This window comes from Heptranchias perlo, chromosome 20, assembly GCF_035084215.1.
Source record: "Heptranchias perlo isolate sHepPer1 chromosome 20, sHepPer1.hap1, whole genome shotgun sequence".
Classification (NCBI taxonomy): domain Eukaryota; kingdom Metazoa; phylum Chordata; class Chondrichthyes; order Hexanchiformes; family Hexanchidae; genus Heptranchias; species Heptranchias perlo.
In genome coordinates this window covers 28,194,272-28,216,406 of record NC_090344.1, presented here as the reverse complement: position 1 = coordinate 28,216,406, position 22,135 = coordinate 28,194,272, and the positions used below count along the sequence as shown (strand labels likewise).

General features: G+C 44.8%; 4 non-coding genes across 4 annotated transcripts; 2 read left to right on the top strand and 2 right to left on the bottom strand.

The window, feature by feature from the left end:
• Nucleotides 1–339: 339 nt before the first annotated feature.
• On the bottom strand, nt 340–429 carry trnap-ugg (transfer RNA proline (anticodon UGG)). Its single transcript is given in 2 exon segments — nt 340–375; nt 394–429. It is a non-coding gene; the product is annotated as a tRNA-Pro (tRNA).
• Nucleotides 430–2,319: 1,890 nt separating this feature from the next.
• trnai-aau (transfer RNA isoleucine (anticodon AAU)) lies at nt 2,320–2,393 on the top strand. The gene has a single exon. It is a non-coding gene; the product is annotated as a tRNA-Ile (tRNA).
• A 770-nt stretch (nt 2,394–3,163) lies between these two features.
• Nucleotides 3,164–3,236, top strand: trnak-cuu (transfer RNA lysine (anticodon CUU)). The gene has a single exon. It is a non-coding gene; the product is annotated as a tRNA-Lys (tRNA).
• An 11,591-nt stretch (nt 3,237–14,827) lies between these two features.
• Nucleotides 14,828–14,898, bottom strand: trnag-gcc (transfer RNA glycine (anticodon GCC)). The gene has a single exon. It is a non-coding gene; the product is annotated as a tRNA-Gly (tRNA).
• Between the last annotated feature and the right edge of the window lie 7,237 nt (nt 14,899–22,135).

The following is a 22,135-nucleotide window of genomic DNA, read 5'->3' as shown; positions in this document are numbered from 1 at the left end:
CAGTTTTGCCCATTCACTTAATCCAGTAATATCTCTCTGTAATCTCATTCTTCCATCCACACTGCTTATAATTCTGTCTATCTTTGTGTCATCGGCAAACTTGGATATGTGGTTCTCGATCCCGTCATCTAATATCAATGAGACCGCCGAAATTGGGGTAAATTCACATTCAGCTTCAATCTCCACATCATCTTGAGACATTTTATTTACTCCGTGTGTGTTGCGCCTTGGAAACTTCTGCACTTTGTCCTCTGGAGCTCAAACATAATTCAATTCGAACAACTGCAAAGATGTCTGAATCCAATTGGTGACTTTTCACTAAAAAGCAGTGAGATAACAGGGCTCGTCCGGGATTTGAACCCGGGACCTCTCGCATATTCCATTAGAAAAACGCCCAAAGCGAGAATCATACCCCTAGACCAACGAGCCGCTTGCTAGAAAGCCCTGCAGCCGGTCTAAAATTTCACCATAGTCTTCAGCCGATCGGCTATCCTTTCCAACCGCTTCTGTCCACCCAATCTCGTTTTCTATTCCAAAATACAGCAATATCAAGTTGTACACGACCTATTTCCAGTCACCAATATTAGCCTCTCTTTACTAAATTCGTTTACATTGTACGACTTGTTTTTTCAAATAATACTTTTCAGAATTAGTTCATCTGAAGCTGCATTGGCATCTGTCTCGGCATCGTCAGAGTACACAAGCTATCATAAGTATATTTTACTCAGATTGCTGTTTTCTTTCACTGTGAGGGCGAAGAGACAAAAATGTGGAGACATTAGCTACGAATTTATCAGCTGGGTTGCACCTTTACTTTTCCGACCGTCTCAGTCTTTTTTTCCTTTACCTTTCCCTGCTGGTGTTGCAGGTTCGATCAGCCTTTACCGTTCCAGGAAGCCTGAGAAGTCCATCAGGGGACAACATAGAGACAAGAGACAAGGAGAGATAGAGAGATTCATGTAAATAAAGTCGCTTATAAATGGGTGGTTCTGCAAAGTAGCAGAATTTTAGTTGCAGATTGGGCAAGATTCTTTCTTGTGTATTTGAATTTTGCAAGAGTACATTGGGCACCCAATTAAAAGCGCCGGCCACGCTCGAATATCTCTCATGCTCTGAGAGAGATAAATGAAGTGAGTTAGATCCAGTTCATTCATTTGAGCATTGAACGGATCTTTCAACAATAATTCAGCGAGCAGAAATCAAACCTGCGAAGGAAAACTCAATTTGATCTTGAATTTAACGCTTCAACCACTCGGCGATCGCAGCGGCACATGGCAGTACTTGCATGGCTGTCGATGCCACTTTAAACTGCCAGTTGCTTCAAACGATGCCCGATAGACCGGCGTTGTCTTGCAGCTTTCCCAGGAGCTTCATTTGATTCGGTGGGTCAAGTTTGGGAAATTGAATGATTTTCACCGGCAGCTTGTGGTAGTATATTACCTCATTTTCATTACCGGTAATGAACCACTGCAGCCACTGCAGAATTCGGTGCCACCCACAGCCGATCGGCCATCCTTTCAGACCTCTTCTATCCATCCAATCACGTTTTCTATTCCGATGTAGAGAAATGGCGAATTGCACACTAACTGTTTCCTCCGTTCTCTTTCGCAAACATATCACTGAACAAAACTTCACAAGACACTCAGGAAAAATAATTCAGTTCAAAATCATTAGCTTCCGAAGGACCTGCGAGGACAGAATGACCAAACCTGCGTTCAGTCGTGAAGCTTGTGGGTGTGTTGTGATCCTAAGGGACAGAGACAGGCCTGCGACACAGAGCGAAGGCAGGAACTCAGAAATGTGGCCATAAATGGGCAGACAGTCAGTCACAGTCATTGATTCTGACACACGGCCCGGCAGTTGTTCAGTCAGTCGGGGAGCGAGGCCTGCAGCCAGCAAACAAAAAGCCTGGCCTGAGAATAAGGCCGAGACCCAATCAGACGGATAAACAGACAGACAGATAGACAGACAGACATCTGACGCAACGTCAAAACGCAGCGTGATGGAATCACGTTGCGGTGATATCATTTTCACAGTCGCTCAGGGTCCTGCCCACAGGTTTTATAACGGGGCAGTGTTTTATGGATGGGCTGTTGATTGTTAGTAAAATAATATTGATCGGAATTTAATTTGTTACATTAAAGTGCTCTTTGTTTGTTAATTTTGATCAAGATCATCGACAATCTATGCAGAAACAAGTAACAATGTTAAAGGGATGTGGTGTTATCAACATTCGTCCAAAAACCGTGTCAGCCGGTGTAAAAATAAACACAAACTACCCAACACGTGGGTAAGCCCATAAAGCTAAGATGTACACATGGCCTGTTAGCTCAGTTGGTTCGAGCGTGGTGCGAATAACGCCAAGGTCGCGGGTTCGATCCCCGAACTGGCCATAAGGTTCCTAATGCAATATTTCGGTAACTTTTCAAAGTTTGGCAGACTTCAGAAACAAGCGAATCCACACAAAATGTCACAAGTTTAATTTTTTGGAGTGACATCCATTAATATGTTTTGTGATCTATCTTTTTGAGGTCCAAAGTGGACGGCCTCAAACTTGCTTGCGTTGAAATCGATTTGCCGCAGTTTTGCCCATTCACTTAATCGAGTAATATCTCTCTGTAATCTCATTCTTCCATCCACACTGCTTATAATTCTGTCTATCTTTGTGTCATCTCTCTCTATGTTGGCGGAATCCATAATGAGGTGTTTTAATCTTGAAATTGGAGACAGACCAATCAGGCAAGAAATCAGGAATTACTTTAGCAAACAAAATACGGCCGAAAGCTGGAACTCTCTCGGCCAAAAGGATGTGGATTGTGGCTCAATTCAAATTTTCAAGACTGATATTGGTCGATCATTTCTCGGTTTGGGTTCCAAGGGATTTGTGTCCAAGGCGGGGAAGGAGAGTTGAGTTGCAGATCACGTCATGATCGAATTGAATGGCACAGCAGGAAGAGGGGCTGAATGGCCCTCTCCTGTTCCGATGTTCCTTTTCAGCTCAGCGTGGTGCTGAATGACGTGCAAAAGGCATCAGACTGACTCCAGAATGAAAATCAGGTGCACAGAAGGAGAAACCCTGAGATTGCAGAACGAACTGAACCCCTGCAGCAAAGCCAACAGCTGTCTCTCTACAATAATAGAATGGGAAAAATTTTAGCAACCAGCCCGGCCAGCTCAGTCGGTAGAGCATGAGACTCTTAATCTCAGGGTCGTGGGTTCGAGCCCCACGTTGGGCGCATTTGTGTTCTATTTTTCACAATGGGTAATAAAATTTTCAAATTGCAACGTCTTTTCTCGAGTTCATGAAATCGAGTTAAAAAACAGACACAACACTGAGCTGTGTGAAATGAAACCTTGAGCGTTGCCAAATATCCAGTCCCTCCCGATTCTACCTTCTCATTCCCTCCAGATGGGACACGGCAGATTATCGGTTCAATCGGCTTCATTTATTGCTGTTATAAAAAATGTTGAAGGTTAGAAATTGTAACATTTAGAAGATGACATCTCTGGATCCATTCGCCTCTCTGATACATCTTGAGCCCCCCTTACCCTCTTTGATTCTCGCTGAGCTCCTTAACTTCTCTGATACACTCTGTCTCTGACCTCAGAGAGTCCATGATCATCTTTGAACCTTGTCAGCGTTCTTTACCTTCTCTCATACCCACTGAGTGCCCCTTACACAGATCTGCCCTGAGCCCCCTTACACTCTCTCAGACTCGGCAGTCCTTCCCCTCTCTCAGTTCTTAATGTACTCTCCGATGCCCTCTGACAGTCCCTTCCCTTCTCTGAGCCCCCTGACACTTTCTGATGACATCTGACTATCCCTTCCCCGCTCTGAGATCCCCTTGCACTCTCTGATACCCTCTGACAGTCCCTTCCCCTCTCTGAGATCCCCTTGCCCCGATGGATCGCCACTAAGAAGCCATTAGGCTCCCTGATACATTCTCAGAAACCATTACCCTCCCTGATATCCAAGTGCGATGTAATTTTACAGGTGGATCGACCGGTCTGTGTTAAGGATGAGATCCAGAATTTGTTCGGTCGCTGCTCCTTCGGACTCTCGGAATCTGAGAGCTCTATCGGCGATCGGTACCGATCTGCTACTATAAACTGGGTGTGGGTGTATGAGCGCGCTGTTGCTTTATAAACCGAATGAGTTTATATATGAGAGCGATGTTTATATGTGAACTGTGGGTGTAAAAATATGAGTGCGATGTTTATATATGAACTGTGGGTGAGTATATATGAATGCGATGTTTACATGTGAACTGTGAGTGAGTATAAATGAGCCACAGCAATGTGGTTGATTCTTAATTGCCCTACGAAAAGGCCTAGCAAGCCACTCAGTTGTAAAATCTCGCTAATAAAAGTCATAATAAGAATAAAACCGGACGGACCACCCGGCATCGGACCGCTAGGCACCAGACACGACAAAGGCAAACCAAGCCCAGTCGACCCTGCAAAGTCCTCCTCACTAACATCTGGGGACTTGTGCCAAAATTGGGAGAGCTGTCCCACTGACTAGTCAAGCCACAGCCTGGCATAGCCATACTTACAGAATCATACCTTTCAGCCAACGTCCAAGATTCTTCCATCACCATCCCTTTGCATGTCCTGTCCCACCGGCAGGACAGACCGACCAGAGGTGGCGGTGCAGTGATATACAGTCAGGAGGGAGTGGCCCTGGGAGTCCTCAACATTGACTCTGGACCCCAGGAAATCTCATGGCATCAGGTCAAACAAGTGCAAGAAAAGCTCCTGCAGATTACCACCAACCGCCCTCCCTCAGCTGATGTATCAATCCTCCTCCATGTTGAACACCACTTGGGGGAAGCACTGAGGGTAGCAAGGGCACAGGATGTACTCTAGATGGAGGACTTCAATGTCCATCACCAAGAGTGGCTCGGTCGTATCACTGCTGACTGAGCTGGCCGAGGCCCGAAGGACACAGCTGCCAGACTGGAACTGCGGCAGATGGTGAGAGAACCAACACGAGGGAAAAAGTTACTTGACCTCGTCGTCACCAATCTACCTGTCGCAAATGCATCTGTCCATGACAGTATTGGTAGGAGTGACCACCGCACCGTCCTCGTGGAGATGAAGTCCCGTCTTCGCACTGAGGATACCATCCAACGTGTTGTGTGGCACTACCACCGTGCTAAATGGGATAGATTCAGAACAGGTCTAGCAGCTCAAAACTGGGCATCCATGAGGTGTTGCGGGCCATCAACAGCAGCAGAATCGTATTCCAGCATAATCTGTAATATCTTGGCCCGGCATATTCCTCACTCTACCATTAATAAACAAGCCAGGGGATCAACCCTGGTTCAATGTGGAGTGCATAAGAGCATGCCAGGAACAGCACCAGGCGTACCTAAAAATTAGGTTCCAACCTAGTGAAGCTACAATTCAGGACTACATGCATGCTAAACAGCGGAAGCAACATGCCATAGACAGAGCTCAGCGAATCCACAACCAACGGATCACATTAAAGCTCTGCAGTCCTGCCACATCCAGTCGTGAATGGTGGTGGACAATTAAACAACTAACGGGAGGAGGAGGCTGTGTAAACATCCCCATCCTCAATGATGGCAGAATCCAGCACGTAAGTGCAAAAGACAAGGCTGAAGCGTTTGCAACCATCTTCAGGAAGAAGTGCCGAGTGGATGATCCATCTCAGCTTCCTCCAGATATCTCCACCATCACAGAAGCCAGTCTTCAGCCAATTCGAATCACTCCACGTGATATCAAGAAACGGCTGAGTGCACTGGATACAGCAAAGGCTATGGGCCCCAACAACATCCCAGCTGTAGTGCTGAAGACTTGTGCTCCAGAACGAGCTGCGCCTCTAGCCAAACTGTTCCAGTACAGCTACAACACTGGCATCTACCCGACAACGAGGAAAATTGCCCAGGTATGTCCTGTCCACAAAAAGCAGGACAAATCAAATCCGGCCAATTACCGCCCCATCAGTCCACTATCAATCATCAGCAAAGTGATGGAAGGTGTCGTCGACAGTGCTATCAAGCGGCACTTACTCACCAATAACCTGCTCACCGATGCTCTGTTTGTGGTCCGCCAGCACCACTCGGCTGCAGACCTCATTACAGCCTTGGTCCAAACATGGACAAAAGAGCTGAATTCCAGAGGTGAGGTGAGAGTGATGTCCCTTCATTTCAAGGCAACATTTGACCGAGTGTGGCACCAAGTAGCTCCAGTAAAATTGAAATCAATGGGAATCAGGGGGTAAACTCTCCAGTGGCTGGTGTCATACTCAGCAAAAAGGAAGATTGTAGTGGTTGTTGGAGGCCAAACATCTCAGCCCCAGGACATTGCTGCAGGAGTTCCTCAGGGCAGTGTCCTCGGCCCAACCATCTTCAGCTGCTTCATCAATGACCTCCCCTCCATCATAAGTTCAGAAATGGGGATGTTCGCTGATGATTGCAAAGTGTTCAGTTCCATTCGTAACCCCTCAAATAACGAAGCAGTCCGAGCCGCATGCAGCAAGACCTGGACAACACCCAGGCTTGGGCTCATCAGTGGCATGTAACATTGGCGCCAGACAAGGGCCAGGCAATGACCATCTCCTACAAGCGACAGTCTAACCACCTGCCCTTGACATTCAACGGCATTACCATCGCCGAATCACCCACCATCAACATCCTGGGGCTCACCATTGACCAGAAACTTAACTGGACCATCCATATAAATACTGTGGCTGCAAGAGCAGGTCAGAGGCTAGATATTCTGCGGCGAGTGACTCACCTCCTGACCCCCCAAAGCCTTTCTACCATCTGCAAGTCACAAGTCAGGAGTGTGATGGAATACTCTCCACTCGCCTGGATGAGTGCAGCTCAACAACACATAAGAAGCTCGACACCATCCTGGACAAAGCAGCCCGCTTGATTGGCACCCCATCCACCACCCTAACATTCACTCCCTTCACCACCGGCGCACAGTGGCTGCAGTGTGTACCATCCACAGGATGCAGTGCAGCAACTCGCCAAGGCTTCTTCGACAGCACCTCCCAAACCCGCGACCTCTACCACCTAGAAGGACAAGGGCAGCAGACACATGGGAACAATACCACCTGCACGTTCCCCGCCAAGTCACACACCATCCCGACTTGGAAATATATCGCCGTTCCTTCATCGTCGCTGGGTCAAAATCCTGGAACTCCCTTCCTAACAGCACTGTGGGAGAAGCTTCTCCGCACGGACTGCAGCAGTTCTGGAAGGCCAATTAGGGATGGGCAATAAATGCTGGTCTCGCCAGCGACGCCCACATCGCATGCACGAATAAAAAAAATGCGATTTTAATATATAAGCTGTGGGTGACTATCAATGAATGCGCTATTTATATATGAGCTGTGGGTGAGTGTATATGAATGCAATGTTTATATATGAACTGTGGGTGTTTATATATGCGTGCGATGTTTATATATGAAATGTGGATATGTATATATGAGTGCGATGTTGATATATGGACTGTGGATTTGTATATGTGGGTGCGATGTTTCTATATGAACTGTCGTTGTATATATAGGTGTGCGATGTTTAAATATGAACTGTGGGTGAGTGTATTTGAGTGAGATGTTTATATACGAACAGTGAATCTGTATATATGAGTGCAGTATTGACATATGAACTGTGGGTATGTATATATGAGTGCGATGTTTCTATATGAACTGTGGGTTTGTCTCTATGAGTGCGATGTTTGTATATGAACTGTGGGTGTTTATATATGTGTGCGATGTTTATATATGAACTGTGGATGTATATATATGAGTGCAGTATTGACATATGAACTGTGGGTGTGCATTTATGAGTGCGATGTTTATATATGATCTGTGGGTGTGTATATATGAGTGCGATGTTTATATATGAACTGTGTGTGTATATATTAGTGCGATGTTTATATATGAACTGTGGGTGTGTATATATGAGTGTGATGTTTATATATGAACTGTGAGTGTGTATATATAAGTTCGATGTTTATATATGAACTGTTGTGTGTATGAGTGCGGTGTTTATATCTTGAACAGTGGATGTGAATATATGAGTGCTGTGTTTATCTATGGACTGTGGTTGGGTATATATAAGTGTGATGTTTATATATGAAGAGCAGTAATGAACAGTAAGGCGTCGCTGGGGTGATATTTTCTTGCCAGACAATGGCGAAAAGTTGCATTTGCTTTGGTGTCCCAATGCATTGGACTGAAAACTTAAAGGTCTTTGGTGTAATCCAGTGTTTGGCTGTTTTTGGTTATTTAGTTTCTTCTTCTTTGGGTCGATTCTCGCATTTATTTGCAGTGAAATTTTATCCCCGCCACTGAAGGATTGGGGATGGAACAGAGAGACATCAACGATGGGAAATATTTGTATCGTCTGCATTTGGATTTTATTTCTCTGTTACCTTCTGCCTTTTCCTCTTGGTTTTTCCTCTCTCGGTGCCGGGTGACCATTTGATTTGATGCATTTGTTCTAAAGTGATCCTTTTTCCACATCTCGGTGCGGTCAGACCCGCTCTGTCTTTCTGTTGTTGCTGATGATCATTAATGGGAACAGGCCGCGAGTTAAACGTTTCTCTGCAAACCGGAGAAAGAAAAAGAAAAAGAAAGACTTGTTTCTCCGGCCCAGGGGTAAAGTTACAATGGATGTTATTCAATAAAATTGTCCCGCGAATTTGTCTGTGGATCTGATTGTAAAGCTTGGATTTTAAAATTACGAATACCCAAAACAAAGCCCCTTATCAACCCATACAGGAATCAAACCCGCGATCACGACATGATGGCATGTTTTACTCCAGCACCTGTACAACCAGTCTCCTAAAATGCAGTCTGAAAAGCGTTTCACATACAAAACAAATCATTATTAAACTTGCGACTGTCACTCGGTAACCACGTTGGCGTCTCTTTCAGTCTGCAACATAATGTTATAGGTTGGTTAATGGTGTTTACAGAAATATTCCTCTTTTCGTCGAGTTTATTTGGTTTCATGTAATTAATTATAGAGGTGTGAACGCCGAATCATAACCACGAGCCCACCAGGCACCTGTACGGACAGTTCACCCAATCCGGTTACTTTGATCATCTGCCCTACTCTGCTAGAAAAACAATAGGATGAACAGCCCTTGTCTGTGAAAAGGTGTCCTCTCCCCTTGATCAAACTAATATCTGCAATTGATGAACTGGAGTGAATTGCGCTCGAAGCAGATCTGGAAAATGCGCAATGTAGCCGCACAGGAATTCCAAATCCACTCTCCGTGGAGGAAAAGGAGTGACAGAAACAGAAGGAGATGCCACGTGAAAGATTTGGACCCGGACCTGCTGCATGAGACTTTAAATGTTGTCAGCCTTTAACTGTAGCTCACAGTGTGAGAACAGTCATTGTTATCATTTGCCTTTGATGTATCTTCTTGTACTGCATCTCTTCAATATCCCCGGGTTGTTACAGCACTGCTTTCTTCAAATTAAATCCCATTGTGAAAACATACACGATTTCAAACCAAAGCGATGTGTGTGAGATTGGAAGGAGAGTGTGAGTGGGGATCATGGGCCCGTGCGTGCGTGCATTTTGGAAATGGAAACAGAGACATCCGCTGCTTGTGGGAGTATTTCACCTCACTTTTCCATTTCACGCTCAGGCCTACCCACACTCGGTACTGACATGGCCTGAACAAGTCTTTCGTGTCCTCACAGAAAATGCCACTCTGTTCGAGCAGTTTGTCCGGACTGGGCTGCAAAGAGGTATGACACTGGGAGTATTCAATTAATGAAATCAGTACTTCAAACAAAAAACATTCTTCACTCACTCATCCTGATACATTAGGGTCTCTATATTTGAATTATTGTTCCATTCCTTGGAACTTGGGAACATGAGTAAGCCATTCAGCCCCTCGAGCATCCAGGTTAATACATCCTTTCTGAGGTGGGTGCCCGGAACTGAATGCAATCCTCCAGATGGGGTGTCGCCTGAGCTCTGTGCAGCTGTAACATAACATCTACCCCTTTGTTTTCCAGCCCTCTTGAGATAAACGGGGAGAGTGAAAGCTCAAGAGAGAAAGCGAGAGTGAGCAAATGGGAGAGAGAGAGAGGACTATGCATTGCACAAACCATTGCTCTGTCGATTTCTCAGGAGCGCTATGAATCCCCACTGAGCTTTTGGACCACTTACTGCACCGCAGCAAAAGTTCCAAAGCAGCATATGGGTAACGTGAAATAACCTAATCGACAGCCGATTTGTGGTGCCATGGGTAGCACGTGGAACTTCTTCTAATCACTGCAAAAGTTGTGTGTCCGAATCTCACCATCGTTGAATTTTAGTTCAGGGTTCGGTGATTTCGGCGCTGGGAAATGAAATTTTGCAGCAAAACCGCAACAGGATCATTAATGCTCGTCAAGGAAGGGAAATAACCCCCTCCACTTCCTCTGATACAAGTGGCTCCAGTCCCACCCCAATTTATAATGCTTAATCCTCTCTGAGCTGGATTGGCGAAACACTCTCAAGATGGAGGCACATCATCTGCTCACCGCAAAAATCAATCTGCTGGACTTCCGGCTCTGTCAGATTGCATGTTCCTTCAGACAGGTTTCCAACTGGACACATGCATCCTGCTGCCGTGCAAGCTTTGGTGCTTGAGGGGTAGAATTCTTGCTTGCAGTAATTCTATTCCTGTGAAAGTACCTCCTGATGTTCGCAAGATGGAAAGTATCGTGACTGAGCGGTCGAACGCGCAGGGTTAAAGCTCAAGCTAAATCCCATAATTTGTCGATGGATCAAAATCATAGTTTGCGGCTCCAATACCGCAGCCTCCCTCCTGTAAACTAATAACACTAAATATCTCATCTGATATTGCAACAAGAGGAACCACGTGGCGATACAAATAATTGATGCATTTTGGAACACTCAATTATACGTTCAGCTCCGTTCGAAATGTTCACAAGGAAAAGGATTCGTTGCTCTCGGTGAGACTCAACTAACAACCTCGCCATTTCCCGACCTTGTCCGGTCATATAAGGACCGCGCACTGACTGATTGCGCTGCTAGAGCCCGGTCACTCTGATCAACTGTCCCACTCTGCTGGAAAGAATCTTAAGGTGAGAGGCCCTCACCTGTGGAAACGTGTCCTGTCCCCGTGATGAAAATAATATCTGCACTTTCACTTTCAGCTTCTTTCACATCCTCTGCTCCATCGCACTACAATCGGGTTTTCTGTGAACAGATCAAAATAAACTTTGGCAGAAATTCTAACAGCAGTGGGATTCAAACCCACGCCTCTATAGAAATTAAATTTAACACCTTCGACCGCGAGGCCGCGCTACCATAATGTCACAGTAATGTTTAAAGAGCTGTTTAATGCTCAAATAAATGAATTGAAGCTAATTGATCGCATTTACCCGGTGCTGGGGTTGTTCTTCGATCAGAGAACGTTAAGAGGAGATTTGATCGAAGTGTTCAAAATCATGAAGGGTTGGAATAAATCAATAAAGAGAACCTGTTCCCATTGGCGGAAGGGTCGAGAACCAGAGGACACTGATTTAAGGTGATTGGCAAAAGAACCAAAGGCGACGTAAGGAAACAGTTCTTTACCCAGCGAGCAGTTGTAATCTGGAATACGCTGATTGAAAGGTGGCTTTCAAAAAGGAATTGGAGAAATACCTGATAGGAAACAAATGCAGGGCTAACGGGAAGGGGCGGGGGAATGGGACTATCTTGATTGCTTTAACAACGAGCCGGCACGAGCTCGATGGGACGAATGGCCTCCTTCTCTGCTGTCACCATTTTATGATTCTATGTATTCTCTTTATTTTCTTTGCATGCATTTCTCTATCTCTCCCTGTCTCTGTCTCTTGTGTTGCCCTCTGATGGACTTCTCAGGCTTCCGTGAACGGAGTTGGCTGATCGAACCTGCAACACCAGCAGAGAAGGTTAAAGAAAGGTTGAGACGGTAGGAAAAGTAAAGGTGCAACCCCGCTGCTGCAGTCAATGTCTAAACATTAAGATCTCTTCACTCTCACAGTGAAACAAAACACCAATTTGATTAAAGTATACTTATGGGAGAGTGTATATTATCACCATGCCGAGACAGACGGCAATTATATCATAGAATCATAGAATCATTAAAATTTACGTTCGCGGAGGCACATTCGGCCCATCATGTTTGTACCAGCCGGAAAAGAAATATCCAGCATCACCCGACTAACCAGCGTTTAGTCCGTAGTCTTGTCGGTTACGGCTCTTCAAGTGCATGTTAAAGTCCTTTTTAAACCCGATGAGGGTTTCTGCTTCTCCCACCCTCTCAGGCAGTGAGTTCCAGACGCTCACCACCCGCTGGGTGGAAGAAAATTCCATCTGCTCCACTCTAATCCTTCTACCAATTACCTTAAATCTATGCCCCCTTTTTATTGAACTCTCTGCTACGTGAATCAGGTCCTTCCTATCCACTCTATCGAGGCCCGTGATAATTTTATACACCTCAATTAAATCTCGCCTCAGCCTCGTCGGTTCCAGAGAAAACAACCTCAGCCTATCCAATCTATCCTCATAGCCAAAATTCTCCACTCTTCGCAACATCGTCGTAAATCTCTGTACCATTTCTAGTGTAGTCCCATCTTTCCTGTAATGTGGTCACCAAAACTGTACGCAATAGTCCAGCTGTAGCCGAACTAGTGTTTTATTCAGTTCCAGAATAACCTCCCTGCTCTTACATTCTATGCCTCGGCTAATAAAGCAAAGTATCCTTTATACCTTTTTAACCACCTTAACTACCTGTCCTCTAACCTTCAGGGATCTGTGGACATGCACTCCAAGGTCCCTCTTTTTATTGACACCCCTCAGTATCCTCCAAAGCAATGTAGTTTCCGAGCAAATAATTCTGAAACGTCTTGCTTGATAATATAAGTCGTAGAGACGAAACCAATTTAGTAAAGGGAAACTAATATTGGTGACTGGAAATAGTTAGCGTACAACTTGATATTGCTGTACACCGGAATAGAAAACGAGATTGGATGGACAGAAGAGGTCTGAAAGGGTAGCCGATCGGCTATGGGAGACAGCGAAACTTTACACTGGCTGCATGATGTAAGTAACAGCGTCTGGCTGGTCTAGATGTATGATTCTTGCTTCGGGGGCTTTGGTTGATTAATATCCGAGAAGTCCCGGGCTCAAATCCCCGATAAACTCTTGCTGTTCCGCAACGTTGAGTGTAAAATTCACCAATTAGCTTCTGACATCTTTTCAGTGTTCCTGTTGGTAGGATTAAAGTGCATGTTTGAGCTCCAGAGGACAGAGTGCTGAAGTTTCCAAAGTGCAACACATGTGAAGTAAATAAAATGTCTCAAGATGATGCAGAGATTGATGCTGAATGTGAATTCCCCCGATTCAAGCGGTCTCATTGATATTAGATGACGGGATAGAGAGCGACATATGGAAGTTTGCCGATGACACCAAAATGGGCAGCGTTATAAGCAGTGCAGATTATAAAGGAATAGGAACACAGGAACAGGAGTAGGCCATTCAGCCCCTCGTGCCTGCTCCGCCATTTGATAAGATCATGGCTGATCTGTGATCTAACTCCATATACCTGCCTTTGGCCCATATCCCTTAATACCTTTGGTTGCCAAAAAACTATCTATCTCAGATTTAAATTTATAAATTGAGCTAGTATCAATTGCCGTTTGCGGAAGAGAGTTCCAAACTTCTACAACCCTTTGTGTGTAGAAATGTTTTCTAATCTCGCTTCTGAAAGGTCTGGCTCCAATTTTTAGACATTGCCCCCGACTTCCAAAATCCCCAACCAGCGGAAATAGTTTCTCTCTATCCACCCTATCTGTTCCCCTTAATATCTTATAAACTTCGATCAGATCACCCCTTAACCTTCGAAACTCTGGAGAATGCAACCCCAATTTGTGTAATCTCTCTTCGTAACTTAACCCTTGAAGTCCGGGTATCATTCTGGTAAATTCCAGAGAGACATTAATATAATGAATGAATGGGCAAAACTGTGGCAAATGGATTTCAATATAAGCAAGTGTGAGGTCATCCACTTTGGACCTCAAAAGGATAGATCAGAATACTTTATAAAAGGTGAAAAATTCGAAACTGTGCAGTTCCAAAGGAACTTCGGTGTCCATGTACATGTCATGGACACGAACAGAATATAATCAAAAAGGCTAATGGAATGGTGGCCTATATGTTTAGAGGATGAGAATAGACATTATGCTACAGCTACACAAAGCTCTGGTTGGACCACACCTGGAGTACTGTGTTCAGTTTTGGGCACCGCACCTTAGGAAGGATATATTGGCCTTGGAGGGAGTGCAGTGTGATTTACTAGAAAGATAACTGGACTCTTGGCAATAAATTATGAGGAGAGATTGCACAAACTATAGTTGTATTCCCTTCAATTTAGTAGATTAAGGGTTGATGTGATCGAAATGTTCAAGATATTAAGAGGAACTGATGGGGTAGATGGATAGAAACTATTTCCGCTCGTTGGGGTGTCTAGGACTTGGGGACAAAGGCTAAACATTAGAGTCAGACTTTCAGGAGTGAAGTTGGGAAACACTTCTGCAAGCAAAGTGTTGGAGAAGTTTGGAAATCTCTTCCATGAACAGCAGTTGATGCGAGCTCAATTGTTAATTTCAAACCCGTGATTTATAGATTTTTGTTTACCAAAGATATTTCGAGATATGGGACTAAGGCGGACACAGGGATTTCGGTCACAACTCAGCCATGATCGTATTGAGTTGCGGAACAGACTCGACGGACCAAATACCACAATCCTGTTCCAAAGTTCCTCATTGGTGCAGAATGCAAAACGATCTTGCATTGGCCGGGAATCGAACCCGGGTCTCCCGCGTGGCAGGCGAGAATTCTACCCCTGAACCACCAATGCTGGCTTTTGTAGAAGTTACATGCTCCTATATGGAATGCTGTCTAAACGAACATGCCGTTTACAGCTGCGATGGCCGAGTGGTTCAAGCGTTGGTCTCAAAACTCCATTGGGGTTTTCCTGCATTGGTTTGAATTCTGCTCGCAACCCCCAACTGTTTAAAGATCTCTTCAATGCTCAAATAGATTAATTGGAGTTAATTGACTGCATTTACCGCTCTCCCAGCATCAGAGATACTTCAACGTGGCTGGTGCTTTCAATTGAGCGTCCAATCTTCTCTTGCAAGATTTCAAGACCCGAGAAGGAATCTCTCCCAATCTGTAACTTAAATTCTGGTCGTTTGCAAAACCTGACATTTATACTCTTTATTTTCTTTGCATGCATCTCTCTATCTTTCCCTGTCTCTGTCTCTTCTCTCTCTGTTGTGCCCGACGGGCTTCTCAGGCTTCCTTGAACGGCGAAGGCTGATCTCACCTGCAACACCAGCAGAGAAAGGTAAAAAAAAGGACTGAGACAGTTGGAAAAGTAAAGGTGAAACCCAGCTGCTGCAGCTAATGTCTACACACTTATGTCTCTTCACTCTCACAGTGAAACAAAGCATCAATTTGATTAAAGTATACTTCTGGTCGAGTGTATATTATCGCGATGCCGAGACAGACGGCAATGATATCATAGAATCCGAGAAAGTTATGCCAAAGAAGGAAGCCATTCTGCACATCGTGCCTGTGCCGGCCGAAAAATCGGTACCGAGCCTCATCTCACTTTCCAGCGTTTAGTCCCTAATCTTGTCGGTTACGGATCTTCACGTGTATATTGAAGTTTTTATTTTTCAATGCGATGAGGGTTTCCGCCTCTCCCACCCTTTCTGGCAGTGATTTTCCGACCCCCACACCCACCACCCTCTGGATGGAAAAAAAAATTCACTCCCCTCTAATTATTCTACCGATTACCTAAGATTGATGTATCCTGATTATTGACCTCCCTACGAAGGGAAATAGGTCCTTAATATACACTCGATCGAGGCCCGTCATAATGTTATACACCTCAATTAAATCTCCCAACAGCCTCCTCAGTTCCAAAGCAAACAACCCCAGCTTATCCAATCTAATCTCATAGCTAAAATTCTCCAGTTCTGGCAACATTGTCTTAAATCTCCTTTGTACCCTTTCTCGTGCAATCACATCTTTCCTGTAATGTGGTGACCACAACTGTATGCAGTATTCTTGCTGTGGCCTAACTATTGTTTTATAAATTTCTACCAGAACCTCCCCTGCTCTTATATTCTATGCCTCGGCTAATAAAGGAGAATATTCTTTATGGCTTCTTAACCACCTTATCTAGCTGTTCTGCTGCCTTCTGGGATCTGTGGACATGCACTCCAAGGTTTTGCTGTTTATCTGCACCTCTCAGTCTCCTCCCAAGAAATGTAGTTTCAGAGCAACTAATTCTGAAACGTCTTACTTCATAATTCAAGTCGTACAGTCGAAACCAATTTGTTAAAGGGAGACTAATATTGGTGACTGGAAGTAGTTAATGTACAACTTGATATTGCTGTGCACCGGAACAGAAAACGAGATTGGATGGACAGAAGAGGTCTGAAAGGATGGCCGATCGGCTGTGGGAGGCAGCGCACCTTTCAACTGACTCCACGACTTCAGCATCAGTGGTTTGTTGGTCCAGGGGTATGATTTTCGCTTGGAGGGTTGTGTTATGTGATATGCGCGCGATCTCAGCTTCAAATCCCGCATGACCCCTCATGTTTCTGTGCTTTTAGTGAAAAGTCACCAATTCGCTTCCGATATCTTTTCAGTTTTGCTGTTGGTGGAATTGAATTATATCCAGAGAATGTTTGAGCTCCAGAGGACAGAGTGCGGAAATTTCCAAGGCACAACACAGGTGAAAAAAAAAATGTCTCAATATGATGAGGAGATTGGAGCTGAATGTGAATTTACCCCAGTGCAGTCGGTCTCATTGATATAAGATGACGGGATCGAGAGCGACAAGTGCAGATGACGCCAAAATGGGCAGCACTGTAAGCAAAGTAGATGGAAGCAGAACATTACAGAGAGTATTTAATACAATAAATGAATGGGCAAAACTGTGGCAAATGGATTTCAATTTAGGTAAGTGAGAGGTCATCCAACTTGGACCTATAGAGCATTGATCAGAATACGTTCTAACTGGTGAAATGCTCGAACCCGTGGAGTTCCAAAGGGACTTAGCGGTCCATATACATAGATCATTAAAATGTCATGGACAGGTACAGAAAATAATCAAAAAGGCTAATGGAAAACTAGCGTTTATATCTAAAGGACCAGAATACAAGGTGATAGACATTATGCTACAGCTACACAAAGTTCTGGTTAGGCCACACCTGGAGTACTGTGTTCAATTCTGGGCACCACACCTTAGGAAGGATATTTTGGCCGTGGAGGGAGTGCAGTGTAATTTTGCTAGATTGATACCTGGAATCCAAGGGTTAAATTACGAGGGGAGATTACACAAACTAGGGTTGTATTCACTGGAATTTAGTAGAATAAGGGCTGATTTGATTGAAGTTTTCAAGATATTACGGGGAACTGTTGGTGTTGATGGAGAGAAACTCTTCCCGCTCGTTCGGATGTCCAGGACTCGGGAACCTGGCCTAAAAATTAGAGTCAGGAATTTGAGGAGTGAAATTAGTTAACACTTCGACAAGCAAAGGTGGGTAGAAGTTTGGAACTGTCTTCTGCAAGCGACAGTGTTAGCTTAATTGTTAATTTGAAACCTGAGACTGATAGATTTTTTCGTTAACCAGTGGTATTAAGGGATACGGAGCGAAGGCGGTTATATGGAATTAGGTCACAGATCAGCCATGATCTCACTGAATTGCGGAACCGGCTCGAGGGGCTAAATGGCTTACTCATCTTCCTAATATGGTGCAAAACACGAAACGTTCATGCATTGTCCGCGAATCGAATCCGTGTCAGAGGCTAGAATTCTATCCCAGAGCCACCAATGCACTTACGTACACGCACTGCATATGTCCATTTATGTTACTCTCATAGTGATTGAAAGCTGCAATTTGAGTAAACTATACTTATGGTAGAATGTAAACTATGACGATGTCGAGACAGACGATTATGTCGTTTCAGAGCAATTCATTCTGCATAGTGTCACTTGATTATTCAAGTCTTACATTCAAAGCAAATTTGATAAAGAGCGAGAAATATTGTTGATATGAAATGATCCGTGTAGAACCTGATATTGCTCTGCATCGTGCATCGTAGAAGAAAGCGGGATTGTATGGACCGAACGTTCTGAAAGGATGGCGGAACGGCTGCATGGCAGCGAAATTTTACAGCGGCTGCACGGCTCTGTTGCTTGTTGGTCTTTGGGTCTGAATGTCGCTCAGGAAGTTCGAATCGTTCAAAATTCCGAATGAGCCCTGTTATGTCCCCATTTTTAGCCAAAAATCACCAATTGGCTTCTTACATCTTTTCAGCAGTGTGGAAGGCAGGTTTGACTTATCTCCAGCAGAGCATGTTTGAGCACCAGAGGAAAGAATGCAGAGGGTTTGTCCACGCAACACAAGTAGACGAAATGAAGATAATCTTTCAAGAAGTTGTAGATTGAAGCCGGCACATGAATTTATCCCAATTCAGACAATCTCATGGGTTCAGAACAAAAAAGGTAAAGGAAGCTGCATTGGCCTGGAACCAAACCTCTGGTTTCCCGCCGGCAGGCGAGGGTTCCACCACTGAACCACCAATGGACACACGGCTGCAGGCAGCACATGTAGCTTTGGATACATGTCTAGAACATGCAATCTGGCAGAGTTCCTGTGATTACCCTACGCAATCGACTCTACAGTTGCGCGGTGCCCTTTGTGTTAAATTATGGATCAAGCATGGTCGTGAAATTCACTGGGGGCTCGAAACCAACTTACACGACGATTGTGAAACAGTCAAATAAATAAGAGCTGTAATTACCAGGCAGTGTTTACTTCTCTCAGAGGTTAAGGGATAATCCAGCCCAATGTTCACCTATGAGATTTCAAGACTTGACACAGAATTTCAAAAAAGCTGTACCATAAATTCTGCTCAATCACGGAATTTGGAGATTTATACTATTTTATTTCTTTGCATGCATCTCTCTATCGCTGTCTGCGTTTCTTCTCTCTCGGTGTTTAACCCTGATGGACTGATCAGGCTTCCTTGAACGGCCAGGTCTGGAAACCGGGGATGGAAAATACTGTCGGATCTTCAGTCCAATTGTTGGATTTCGGCGGGATGAGCTTTGCTATTTTCCGTCTCCGTTTTCGGAAAATATAAACCCAGATGGGATTTCCCCTCCTCGGTCCCTCCACCTTCGGGTAATGGGAATGAACCCAATCTGTCACTCGGTCGGAACATCCGTATTCTTATTGCTTAAGAATAAAATTACGGGGTTACAGCTATTTTCAGGACGCATTTTAGAAATTAACACGTAACAGACTTATGCGAAAACTAGAAGCACGTGGAATTAAAGGACCAGTGGTAACGTGGGCACCTAATTGGCTCAGGGATCGGAGGCAGAAAGTCGTGGTGAACGGATACCCTTGTACATTAGGGTCTCTATACTTGAATTATTGTTTCATTTATTGGAGCATAGGAACAGGAATAGGCCATTCAGCCCCTCGAGCCTCCAGGTTAACACACCCTTCCTGAGGTGGGGTGCCCAGAACTGAATGATGTCCTCCAGATGGGGTCTCACCAGAGCTCTGTGCAGCTGTTACATTACTTCCGCCCCTTTGTATTCCAGCCTTCTTGAAATAAACGGGGAGAGTGAGAGTTCAAGAGAGAAAGCGAGAGCGAGCAAGACGAATAGAGACAGACAGACAGACAGACAGATCACGAGGCATTGGAGAAACCGTCGCTGTGTAGATTTCTCAGGAGCTGCTGTGAATCCCAACTGAGCTTTCGAACCACTTGCTCCACCGCAGCAAAAAATCATAAGCAGCAAATGGGTAATGTGAAATCACATAATCGATAGCCGATTTGTGGCGCAATGGGTAGCCCGTTGGACTTCCAATTAGCAGTTCCAAAGTTGTGGATTCCAATTTCACTACCGTTGAAGTTCAGGGCTCAATTTTGGTGGTGGGAATTAGTACTTTGCAGCAAAACCACAACAGGATCACGAATGTTCATCAAAGAAGGGAAACAACCCTCTTGCAGCTCCTGAAAATCGCAAGAATTAAAGTATCGTGACTGAGCGGTCTAACCCGCTGGTTTAAAGCTCCAGTTAAATCCCATAATTTGTAGATGGATCAAAATCACGGTTTGTGGCTCCAATTCCGCAGCCTCCTTCCTGTAAACTTATAAAACTAAACATCTCATCTGTTTTTACAACAGCGTAGGCCGGAGGAACCACATGGCTGAACAAATAACTAGATGCATTTTGTAACACACCAATTGCACATTCTACTCCGTTCGAAATGTTCACAAAGAAAAGGATTGGTTGATCTAGATGAGACTCAACTAACAACCTCGGCATTTCCCGACCCTGGACTGTCATATAAGGACCGCGCACTGACTGATCGCGCCGCAAGAGCCCGGTCACTTTGATCACCCATCCCTCTCTGCTGGAAGGAATATTAAGGAGAGAGGCCCTCTCCTGTGGGAACGTGTCCTGTCCCCGTGATGAAAATAATATCTGCACTTTCACTTTCAGCTTCTTTCACATCCTCTGCTCCATCGCACTACAATCGGGTTTTCTGTGAACAGGTCAAAATAAACATTGGCAGAAATTCTAAGAGCAGTGGGATTCAAACCCACGCCTCCATAGAAATTAAATGTAACACCTCAGACCGCGTGGCCGCGCTACCATTATTTCACAGTAACGTTTAAAGAGCTGTTGAATGCACAAATAAATGAATTGAAGCTAATTGACGGCATTTACCCCGTGCTGGGGCTGTTCTCCTTCGAGCAGAGAAGGTGAAGAGGAGATCTGATAGAAGTGTTCAAAATCATGAAGGGTTCAGATAAAGTAAATAAAGAGAAACCGTTCCCATTGGCGGAAGGGTCGAGAACCAGAGGACACAGATTTGAGGTGACTGCCAAAAGAACCAAAGGCGACATGAGGAAACACTTTTTTTACCCAGCGAGTAGTTATAATCTGGAATGCGCTGCCTGAAAGGATGGTGGAAGCAGATTCAATCGTGAATTTCAAAAAGGAATTTGATAAATACTTGGAGGGAAGTAAATGCAGGGCTACCGGGAAGCGTCGCGGGCGTGGGACCAACTGGATCGCTCTTACAATGAGCCGGCACGGGTTCGATGGACCGAATAGCCTCCTTCTGTGCTGTAACCATTTTATGATTGTATGATTCTATTTATACTCTTTATTTTCTTTGCATGCATTTCTCTAATCCTCCCTGTCTCTGTCTCTTGTGTTGTCCCCTGATGGACTTCTCAGGCTTCCTTGAACGGCGTTAGCTGATCGAACCTGCAACACCAGCAGAGAAGGTTAAAGAAAGATTGAAACAGTCGGAAAAGTAAAGGGGCAATCCAGCTGCTGCAGCCAATGTCTACATATTAATGTCTCTTCGCTCTCAAGTAAGTCACTCTCTTTTCATTCCTCTTATTTCATTCTTTTTCTTTCTGCCACCAGCACCTTTGTCTGTATCCTGTTTTTGTTCTCTCATGTGTCTCTGCTGGATGATCCAAAATTCAGACCCGCCGCTTCTTCCAGCTTTTTCTTCCTTCCACAATCATGACCCATTTCATTGAGACTTTACTGCGGCCTTGCCCACTCTAACATTTACTTTCACATTCTTACGCCTTTATGTTTGCTCGATATCGACCGATGTTTCTCGGGGGCACATGTCCCGTTCGCACCAATGTTCATTTGTGCCTTGAAACCAATCGATACATTTCGATCTCCGTGACTCTTCCAGAGACAAGCTCTAAGAAAGCAGGGCTGGCATTCGGAAGGACAGCGCATACTTTCCCGTGAAATTTCCATGGGGTATCTTGTGACACGGGGGATGTGAACTGAAGAACTGGGTTTTGTTTTCATGGTCGTTGGCGCTTTTGCCCGAGCAGTTGATGTGCGGGAGAGACGGGCGGCGCGACATTGCTGCGAATGACGGCTGAAAGGTGCACTTTTGTCAGTCTGGGCGGTACAGTAAGACCGGAAATGTTCCGCTTGATCTTAATAGGTCTGTGGAAAAGTCCGATTGAAAAGGAATGAGGAGAAATGAGAAGCGGGGGAATGGTGA